The 10996-nt window shown below is 46.1% G+C and overlaps 1 pseudogene; it reads left to right on the forward strand.

The window, feature by feature from the left end:
* Positions 1-9827: 9827 nt before the first annotated feature.
* On the forward strand, positions 9828-10750 carry LOC144102433 (allatostatin-A receptor pseudogene; annotated as a pseudogene).
* The last annotated feature ends 246 nt before the right edge of the window (positions 10751-10996 follow it).

The following is a 10996-nucleotide window of genomic DNA, read 5'->3' on the forward strand; positions in this document are numbered from 1 at the left end:
GAAAATGAAAATACATTTTTTTAAGGAAAGCAAAGGATGCCTCTTTCAATATTCTCGCTGGAAACCCGTACCGCGCCTTATGGGAAAGAAAATTCCCTTACGGCGCGGTTCATGTGTCCACCGAGATGCGCCATTTTTACTCACCGCCAAAGACACCAACGACACCGGCTTTACTGCGACACCAGCGCCTTAACGCTGTCGCGTTAATATCCGCGCCGAGGCGCGCGTTGTGACGTTATGTGCCTCCTCGGAGCATAGCCTCGGAGAAACCGCAAGTTCGCGGTCAGTAAAGCTTTCGGTTAAAAAAAAAACACAATGCAACGCAAAACGGCAGCAACACTAAAAAAACGAGCGTTGTGACATTGAGGAGGACGCGAAGACAGGAACAAAGTGTCGCTCATGAGGCGGTAGAGGTCTTTATTTCCTCCTTTGTTGCAATTGCACTCACCACATTGGCTGGTGCCACTTCATTTTTAGGAGTCTTTCGGGTAAGCAGCCAAGCTCCATAACCACTTAGCCATCTCAGCGGCGAAGCGGATGTTCAATCGCTTTCATTTGAATATGCTTCGATTTTATGTGCGTGCGACTCTCTTCGGATCGCACTGTGCTCTCTATTCCGTATGTTGGTGGTTGACTTTGAAAGTGCGTCTTTTGGAAGAGCAGTTGCCTTCAGGCCATTGCATTCTTCTTCAAACATTTGGCAACGCTGCCTGTGTATTGATACGTGAAGGTGAGCAGTCTCCATTTGCTTTCTTGCTTCGGCTTTGCAGGCTGCTTGTTGTTCAATGTGTGCTCGATAGTATCCTGACTTCGCTAGAAAATGTGGCTGGGACAGCAGAATGGATTATGCCTTTTTCCGAATGTGGTTCATTAAGGAAATAAACTGTTCGATATAGGCGTAGTTTCCGTTATGACCATATGTGTACTACACAGGCTCTCTGAAGAAAAAATTACCAGGATTTAAAAGATAGACAGCGTTCTTCAGAAATGAATTCGTGGTTTAGGTGTCTTAACGTCCCAAGGTGACTAAGGCTATTGGGGACGCTGTAGTGAATGGCCGGGTGGTTAAAACTAAACAGGATGCAATTAAATGCTAGTAAGACCAAATACATTCTCTTCAGGGCAAAAGGTGTAAAAGCTCCTGACAACCTAAACTTAAACTTTGAAAACACTCAGCTGCAACAGTGCTCACAAATTCGTTTTCTAGGTGTTTTGTTTCAAGAAAATCTCTCTTGGAACTCGCCTGTTGATCAGCTTCGCAGTGATCTTTGTCGGGCGGTTGGCATTTTAAACAAACTGATATTATCTCCCGGCGTCCGTAAAGCGGCAAATATACTATTCATTAATACATTCCCGTTTAAGCTAATGCTCCCTTGTGTGGTTAACGACGACGCAGACAAATCGAGATTCCCTCCTTGCAATTCAAAAGCGGGCATTACGAGCTGTTGGGAAAATACAGTTATTGCGCAGCTGCCGGCCTTTGTTTAGGTCTTATGGAATATTAGAAATAAGTAAACTGCACACATACAAACTATGTCTCGAAATATTACGCCAGTACAAACTAGACAAAATAACCTTCGAAACCACCTATCACACTAAACTTAGCACATACGATCTTCGAAAACAATGTATGGAAACACCTCGTGTACGCACAAATAATGGTTTTCAGAGGTTAGGATGGCAAATTCCTGACTTAATTAACCAATACCCTATTATTCTGGATACTGCACACACTACCCCCTCTATACGTAAATACAAAATGTTAATTAAAGCAATGCTCATAAATGAACCTTAAAGATAAAAACTTAACGTATACCTATCACTAGTGTATGTTTTGTAAATATTGCTCTGGACGAATTCTGGTTAATGTTTGCTGTGTGTGTTTTGTAAAGATGTCTTAATATATTGTGTAAAAATACGGAAAGTGTGTTCTATTATGTAATGCTCTTCTTGATTTTGTGTAGCCAGTGGTGCCGCCTGTCATCCGGGTGGCGTGGCCTCGTCAGGCAATGTATGCCTTTTGCCACGTCACCCTGGACAACCTCTTCGTTGTCTGAAATAAATTCTGAATGAAAAAAAATCCGACCTCTTGGTGTTCCTTAACGTTCACTGACATCGCACAGTACACGAGACCCTAGAATATCGCCTGCATCGAAATTCGACCACCGCGGCTGGTATCGAACTCGCCTATTTCGGGTCAGCAGCCGAGAGCCATAACCACTGAGCCACCGCTGCAGCCGCAGAAATCGATTCAAGGGGAAGTTCTAAAGGGTTATGTTAACTATATGTTAGTTTTGTCACTTTGCGTGCTTTAATTTTTAGTTTTCATTTATTGACGATCATTTTTAGATAAGCGTGGCTTTGAACTCTCAGGTCTGTGTTGGAAAGCTGGCGAGTTCCACCAAAGAGCTTTTGAGAGGTAGATAAAGGTAGCCATTTTTTTTGCGGCGGCGATATTTCAAAAACACCTGTCGGCAACGTGTTCCGTGTTCCATATACGCCATGAAAGCAGCGCTCTCTTACGCGATCTGATAAAGCGCTGTCTGCTTCGTGCCTTCGCGCTGACTTTGGTTTTGAGATGACCGCGGGCTGCTGAAAAACCCCGCCGACAACGCGCCCTTCCCAGCCGCTTATCTTCCTCTGTCTGAAAGAACGTTCCGTTCAAATTGAGCATACAAAACGAAAACAAAACCATTACGCAGGTATCAGCTTGTCGCGGATATCTAACCCGCTATCCGATTGTGCCGAACAGGGTATCATCTGTAATACCATCAAAGTTTATGCGAATAAAAGTCGACACGAAGACAGAAGACACGACAGGCCGATCGCAAACTAACAAGAAGCTGCATTAATGATCGTGCAGGCGAGCAGGAACGCACGCTAGGAGATAGGGAATGAAGCACGAATTTGACCCAACATTTCCGGAAATGCTAATGCGTGCCGCGACTGAATTAGATCAAGATTCTTGAACAGGGTAGAAACGCCGTGTCGCGCAAGATAATGGAAGCCTTTTTGATGAAGAATGAGAAATACTGCGTCAGCGATACATTTCTCGTCTTATACAGAAGTGAGTCAGCCTTGTTGAATTCTGTCTTCAGGGCATTATGGTGTTATAACTTTTAGCAGAAATTCTGTGGGTGCATCCGCCGCGAATGCGAATACACATCTTGCATTTAGAGGCGTCATCTTATGAATAAACTAGTTGCTTTCCACTCGCCCTGTCGTATCTATTGTCTACGTGTCGTATTTTATGCGCATAACTTTTGATGGTATTAAAAGTATCAAGCCAACTATCCCGACAACAACTCTTGCTGAAGGATATTGTCTACAAAAATTCAGTTCTGTTTCCACGCTGTGCCGCAGAGTGGGCGTTTGTGAGCTCGAGTAATTGATTAGTGTCACGCCGCAAGTAACCGCTGCGTAGGTCTTGTGTCTACAGAAAGCATGCGCTCCTAAAGTGAACAGAAGGCGAACAATCTCCTAGACCTGCGTGCTGCATGCCGCTGCAAGAAGGAGGTTCAGCAAGTGTGACATTGGAAAGAAAAACAACATAAACGTAACAATGAAGAATTACTTGACTGAAAAAATATGCCAGCTTCACCAGGACGCTGAGCGGGAAGGGACCATCCACCAAAAGCCCAGCACTGATATTTTGGCTTTCATGGCTGAAAAACCTAATGCCGGCATGCGTGATGCGACTTCTGAGGTCTTCAATGAGAAGTATTTAGAAGAAGGCTGCACTCCATCCCTGTCACCTCTTGCTGCACCAGAAGTAAATTGGCACCGACTTTTTATACTGGCTTGACTCCGCTGATATTGATGAGGACTGCGGAAATACTGGGCTTTTTAGTCATGGTGCTGCGGACCGATGGACTCGACTTTTGCAGACACGACCTGCTCAACATTCATTGTGCGCATTACTGGGATGACACGAAGCTACTTTGGGTGGCACCAAAAAAACACCATAGCCAATGGTCGTTTGGTGTCTGGTGGGGAACATGGGGCCTTTGAAGTGAGTGTAATTAAGAAAGTATTTTTGGCCTTACGCTCTGATCGCGCCGGTACTTCAATGACACCTTGAGAGGCACTGTCGAAGACGTTCGTTGCGATCGCATTAGGCGCTTCCAGAGACCACCTGGTTTAAGAACTATATGGCGGACCGGCTCACAGCAGCACTCTTGCCCTAATGGCTTGAATGAACCTTCAAGGACAAGTGAGTGTGGTGGCCGGGACCAGAGGTATGCCTGCAAGGTCGACATGCTTGACACCTCCGGAAATCTTGTCGAAGAGAGACAAGACTTCGCAGGTTTCATAAAATGCTTCGCGAGTCAGGAGGGCTGACTCCTGAGTTGAGGACTCCGGTGGATTGCGCTGATGACTAGACCCATCAGATGGTCAGACATTGGTCCTCGAGACCATTGCTGCTCATGGCTGGCTCCCACTGCTCGCATGAAAGCCAACATTATGTAAAGGTGCCGGAGCTGCATTGAGTTAAGTTGAGTTGAGTCGAGGTGTTCAATGCTACAGGTGGGATTAACCTTGCCTATTCTGCGGGAAATTGCTCCACCGTAGCTCCACTTCTATGTTAATAATGTCCTAAAACCTGTCGTATCTACTTCTCTATGCGCGCACTCTATTGTAAGAACACATATTCCACTTCACGCAGTCACTGTCTATGCACACAAAAAGTCCGCACAGTCCACACCACAGTCAACTCCAGAGGTCGCCATGTATGCACATATTCAGTCACAGTAGAACATAGTCCATTGCAGTGCCACAATGCATACACACGTTCACTCACAGTATAACATAGTCCACTCCAGAAGACACCATCTACGCACACATTCAATCACAGTAGACCATAGCCCACTCCTGCTGTCACCATTTAGAAACAAGATCAGTGTCCTGCAGAAATGTTAAAAGAAGGCGTGCAGCCTCCCTTCTGCATGTGTGGTTTCCACTCGTGTAGACAATGTCCGGAACTATGCTGTGAAGGGTTCCTGGCTTCTTGAAGGAAGCGAACATCACATACCTTTCCGCATTGTGCTCTGTGAAGTACATAATATAATATTCGATATCCGCACGCACACCTCATAAAGAACATAGCGGATACGATGCCATGCCCGTCTTATGCATCCAGGCAGGATTGCGAGCAGAGGCCGTGCGAATTCGATGTAGTAGAGTCGCCTGGGATCTTTTCAGTCCCTTGGTCTCACATGGCTTATGGGGCGCAATCCAGAGGGTACCGAAATGATCGAGCGCCGTTTTCGTGTAGAGACTGTTTCCATCTTGAGCTACTCTTTTAGATAGATTCTTTGACACAGCTTTATGGGCGAGACTGTCTGCCACCTCATTGCCGCTGACTCCTATGTGAGAGGGCACCCATTGAAAATATAGAGTAAAGCCTCTACTGTGCAGATTCTGCACCGAGCACCGAGAGCTTATAGACAAGGTATCAGTCGGGAATCCGCGCTCTAACTTCTGAAGGGCAGATTTTTAAACAGTTACGATGACAGCAGGTCGAACCGGAAAAGACCATAACTTCCGTAAAGCCGCCTCAATAGCAACACTTTCGGCTATTGTGGAGGATACGACAGCAGTAATGCGTACAGACCATTTACAGTCTAAAGAAGGAATGTAAAAAGCCGCTGCGCTACCTTGTTTGACCTTGTCCAAAGAACTATCAGTGAAAATCTGAAGATAGCTGGCATACTCGTTTCCAAACGTTCAAGTACGAGCGAATGCGTTGCTGCCAATTGAGAGATGCGCTTTGCGCTCACATGAGGAATCGTGACCTTGCATTCGAGGGTCGGAAAAGACCAGGGGGGTTTCAATCGTTTCCTTTGCCTTCGGACATTAAGGCCTAAAGAGCTAAGAGTATAAAGCGCCAAGTAGGACTTCGAGTCATATCTTTTGTAGAGCCGCTGGAGAAGCGATCACCCAGCTACCGTCTCTGCTAGGCGGCCAAGATGCATTAGTAGTCTCTAAAAAACGACAAGCCTAAGAGGTTTCGATACAGACTCATGAAGTACTGCCTTGTTCGCTGCCGCCTGAGGAACTCCAATGGCTCTTCTTAGGCGCATTTTGCGGACAACTTGGTGATATTCAAGGCGTGATGCCGAGGGGGAAGTTAAAGGTAATTGATACATTATGCCACTGACCACCTGCGGTTCATGAAGATTCACCCTTCAGGAAGGGTGGTTTCCCATTGCTTACTTGCATTTCTACGGATCACATTAATACGCGAAGATAGAGATGAAACAACTGCGTCGACAGCTTTTCGCCAATGTAGACGAGAGTCAATAATGATTCCCAGGAAACGCGTGTGGTTGAGTTGGCGTATGCAATGGTGACCGAGGTCTACCTTCAACCGCGTTTCACGTCTTTCTACACCAGAAAATTGAACAAAGCCGGATTTTTCTACTGATAGAGACACTCCCACACCACTTGAAGGTAAGCTTGTACCGAAAGTAGAACCTGTCGAGCTATCAGGACTAATCACTTGTCTTGGTAGCCAGGAATCCAAATACAGAAGTCGTCAGCACTTAATGGCATGCGCACTTGCCTGCAATTTCTTTGCAATGAATCGGGAAATCAAGCCATTACGACGTTAAAGAGCGTGGGGGAAAGAACACTGCCTTGAAGCACAGCTCGTGATAGAACCCTTTCGGGTTCTATCACCATATGTGCCTCAAGGAACTGTTCTCTTCCCACGCTCTTTAACGTCGTAATGACTAGCCTTTGTCACAACTCCAGTCTTGCTCGTGCTCGCCTTTCACGCGGAAAACACTGCCAAAGAAATGCTATGTGGAATTGTTTTCGGTATCAGGCCTTGTGCGAAGCTGTCTTACAACGCGAAAAAGGCGCGCATCATGAAATGAAAATTTACTAGTCATGAGATCACCCAGTAAAAACGCAAAAAAATCCCTGGCACTGGTTTCTAACGTGAGAGATGCGCATTTCACGTGAAATTTTCCTGCTCAATTTAGGAGTATAAGCAGCGAACGAGAAACCTCAGCCAAACATTGAGATCTGGCCTAGTTGCGTAGGTGTAGCCGTATGTTACATCACATACCCGCACGATGTATCGCATATTATGCAATATTCCACCTTTATCATATCATGTGTGGAAAGCGTTGCCGCTCAGACTCTTATATCGCGCTTTGCACTTACCGAAATCGCGGTTGCTTGCACGTGGCAAGCGAGATGATGTTCAAGGCTCGGAAGCCAAGTGGTCTACCGTTACACGTGAGCAGCCGCTGCAAGTGAAAACAACGCTTAGTTGTTCTGTACATTACCCGCGCTAGCCACCCGAGCAGCCAAGTGGTCTGCCGCCACGTGTGAACAACCGCTGCAAGTGAAAACTGCGCTTAGTTGTTCTCTACATTACCCGCACTAGCCACTCGTGTAGCCAAGTGGTCTATCGTCACACGTGAACAACCGGTGCAAGTAAAGATAACGCTTAGCTGTTCTGTACATTACCCGCGCTAGCCACTCGAGCAGCCAAGTGGTCTGCCGCCACACGTGAACAACTGCTGCAAGTGAAGACTGCGTTTAGCTGTTCTCTACATTACCCGCTCCAGTCACTCAAGCATACATGTGGTCTACCGTCACACTTGAACAACCGCTGCAAGTGAAGTCTGCGCTTAGTTGTTCTCTACATTACCCGCGCTAGACACTCGAGCAGCCAAGTGGCCTACCGTCACAAGTGAACAACCGCTGCAAGTGGAGACTGCGCTTAGTCGTTCTCTGCATTACCCCCTCTAGTCACTCGAGCAAAATGCGAAGTATCGGTCCCATGGCAGTCTTCAGACAGACACGCTTTTGCAATTTTACACAAAACGAAGATTTCTTTGTCAAGTTCTATCCTTGATGAATTGGTGTAAAGTGTAAAAACTTGCCAGTGTCGAAGAGAATTTATAAAAGGACCCGTCGAGACCCCGTAAGCTCAGTGTCGTCAAGAGCGCGATTTTTCATTCGCTGCTGGCGATTGTTATCTCAGAAACTGCATAAAGGTAGTCACTGCAGTAAAATAGTTAGAACTTTATATTATAGTTAATAGAACGCAAGCAAAAGTAAATAGCATAGCAATCTCTACTGCAGTGTATTTATTCGTAATTGTCGATTGCTTGTGTATTCTGCTGCACATCATCGGATTCGGTTAATGCTGCTCTTCAATTTATCCTTCAGAATGAACTAATTGCGGCTTCCGTTTAAAGAACAGAATTTTGCATCTATTTATGAACTTATTGTTATTCTGAAAGGGTACCCCAGGCTTGACATGATATAAGGGGTGCGGATAACAACGGCACAAACATAAATTATACATGATTTACATTGATGGAGAATCGTTTTGACATATTAATGTGATTCGTGGATGGCGGATATGATAAATTGAAGACTGATAATTGTCGCCGGATCAGACGGAAGGCTTCCCCGCTATGCAAGAAAAGCGATTGCCGGAATTTTGTGGTTTGAACACATTGTGGGTAAGCAGCGTTCGGTTGCATAAGGCTGGAAATGCCACGAGCGCATGCAGGATTTCAATAGGTACGGGAATATTTTGCGAAAACCTTGAAATAAACAAACACTTGCTATGTTGCTAAGAAAGATGAGTGCAGCTATATGTAATGGACACATTAATCCTGAATGATGGAAATATAATGGTAAGATTAGATGAATCACACAGCGCGCTGCTTGACTGACTCAATGGTACTGACCAGGTTAGTTTTGTTGGGATCCTGCACGGAGTTAGCATATACGATTTATGGTCAGACGAAGGTCTTTGAGGTCAGTTATTTAATTAAAGTAAGACTGCGGCGAACGTAGCCAAGATCATTATTTGCGCAGTTATTTGGCAGCCGTGGTCGGAAAGTTAGATCGCGGGAATCATGGGTGCATACAATGATGTTTAGAGACAAATGCCATATTTGGAAAGACGGAAGCATCGAGCAAAGAAAACCGTTGGTTTCCTTCTCCTCACAAAGCCTTTGTGCGAGGAAAAGCCGGTGCTGTTGTGTGTTAACGGCAAACGATGACACTCAGTGGGGACATCAAATGAACAGTAGATAAATGCTAGTGTTCGCCTTGAATAGTTTGAGATTGCTGGAGTGTAACCGGAAAACCATTTACGAAGCGTGTTTCAGTTTTCAACAATGGGACGGCCGCCACGGTATATGCTTGCTAATCGCATAGTATTCGCAGGTTAGTTTCTTAAGTACCGTCGACGTGACGTCAGGTCTTCTGGGCCGACTTTATACACAGCTTACAGTATGGTGCGACGTTTCTCTGTAAAAAGCTAATTTCTTCCATCAACGTAATTATAACATATCCGTTCACATTTCAAATATGGAATTATTGATGTATCGGAGTATTTTGTGACCCCCCAAGAGTTCGTTATATCAGCGTTCGAATGTGCTAAGTTTTGATTTTTTATGTTTCCCAATCGAAGTGATTGGTGTCCTGTTCAGCATTTTGAATAATACTTGTTTTCGTGTAATATGTGTTTTCTAGAACAAAGCACTGTTTCGCATACACAATACCCGACGCTCTACGCGATGATTTGAGTTTTGCCCGCGTGTCTGATATCTCACATAACAGCTCACTGTATTCATATTTTTGTATTTTACAGATCACGCTGTGGACCATGCAAATCTCACAGGCGCAGAACGCTACCACAGGTACCGCTCTGATGGCAAGTTGCAACGGCACCGGGGACCACTGCAAGCAATGGGGAAACTGCAGCACATCCGTGGAATCGTTGCTGAGCCAAGAGAACGAGATGGTCGGTTACGAGTACCGAGGTGACAGGGTGCTGGGAATTGTTGTGTATATCTTTTTCGGCATCATTCTCATCGTGGGATTAGTCGGTAACGCCCTCGTCGTCCTCGTCGTGCTTTGCAATCGTCAAATGCGTTCCACCACCAACATCCTCATCATGAACCTCGCCGTGGCCGACCTTCTGTTCATCGTCGTCTGCGTCCCTTCCAGACTGTGTTACTACGCGCTCAGCTACTGGCCCTTTGGAGACGCCTGGTGTCGGATCGTTGAGTACCTTGTCATCGTCTGCGCCTCCGCCAGCATCTACACCTTGGTCCTCATGTCTCTGGACAGGTTCCTGGGGGTCGTCTACCCTCTCCGGTCTATGTCAATTCGGAGGCCGGCGAATGCTTTTCGATGCATACTGCTGACGTGGACCATCATATTAGTGGCCTGCGTTCCTGTGCTTTTTTCCCACGGCATGGTGAACGTCGATAATCTACACTCCTTCTGCAACTACTTCACTCCCTACGCTGGTTATAACATAGTCGCATTCGGAGTGTCCCTCTGTATGATGGACTTTGTGGTACCACTGGCTTTGATCTTTGCCTTGTACGCACTCATGCTGAAGCGACTCTGGCTCGTAGTACCTCCCGGTGGCAGGGTGACTGCTGGGTGTACCCGTGCAAAGAGGCGTGTCACAAGACTGGTCTTTGTGGTCGCACTGGTCTTCGCTGTCTGCTGGTGCCCCGTCCACGTGGTGATATTCCTCAAAAGTGTCGGCCTGTACGGAAAACGTATGGACACTCCGCACGTTGTGATGCAAATCGCGTCGCAAGTTATTGCATACACAAACTCATGCGTGAACCCGTTTTTGTACGCGTTTCTCTCAGACAGCTTCCGCAAGGGTTTTTGTAATATGTTCTCCTGCTTCCGCAAGACTTCCTCTGACATCTCTCCCACATATAATGCACGCCGCGCAACCTCATGAGTGCTCAACGCCGTGAATGGAAAGGAGCTTGTGAACGAAGAGAGAGTGCTGGAAATGGATTGAATTTCAGGAATTTCTTTAATGGGTGCAGCGTAAAGAAAAATAGCGATTTAGACGGGGCTAAGCCAGCTGAGTGAACGGTGGATATTTTCTTGGTGTCACAACAAGCGCAAAAGACGAGCAATTGTCGAGGACAATTTTTATAAAAAATACATAATGCGAGGACGCCTTGCTCGTGAATGTGAA

The sequence above is a fragment of the Amblyomma americanum genome, chromosome 8 (assembly GCF_052857255.1).
Source record: "Amblyomma americanum isolate KBUSLIRL-KWMA chromosome 8, ASM5285725v1, whole genome shotgun sequence".
NCBI lineage: Eukaryota > Metazoa > Arthropoda > Arachnida > Ixodida > Ixodidae > Amblyomma > Amblyomma americanum.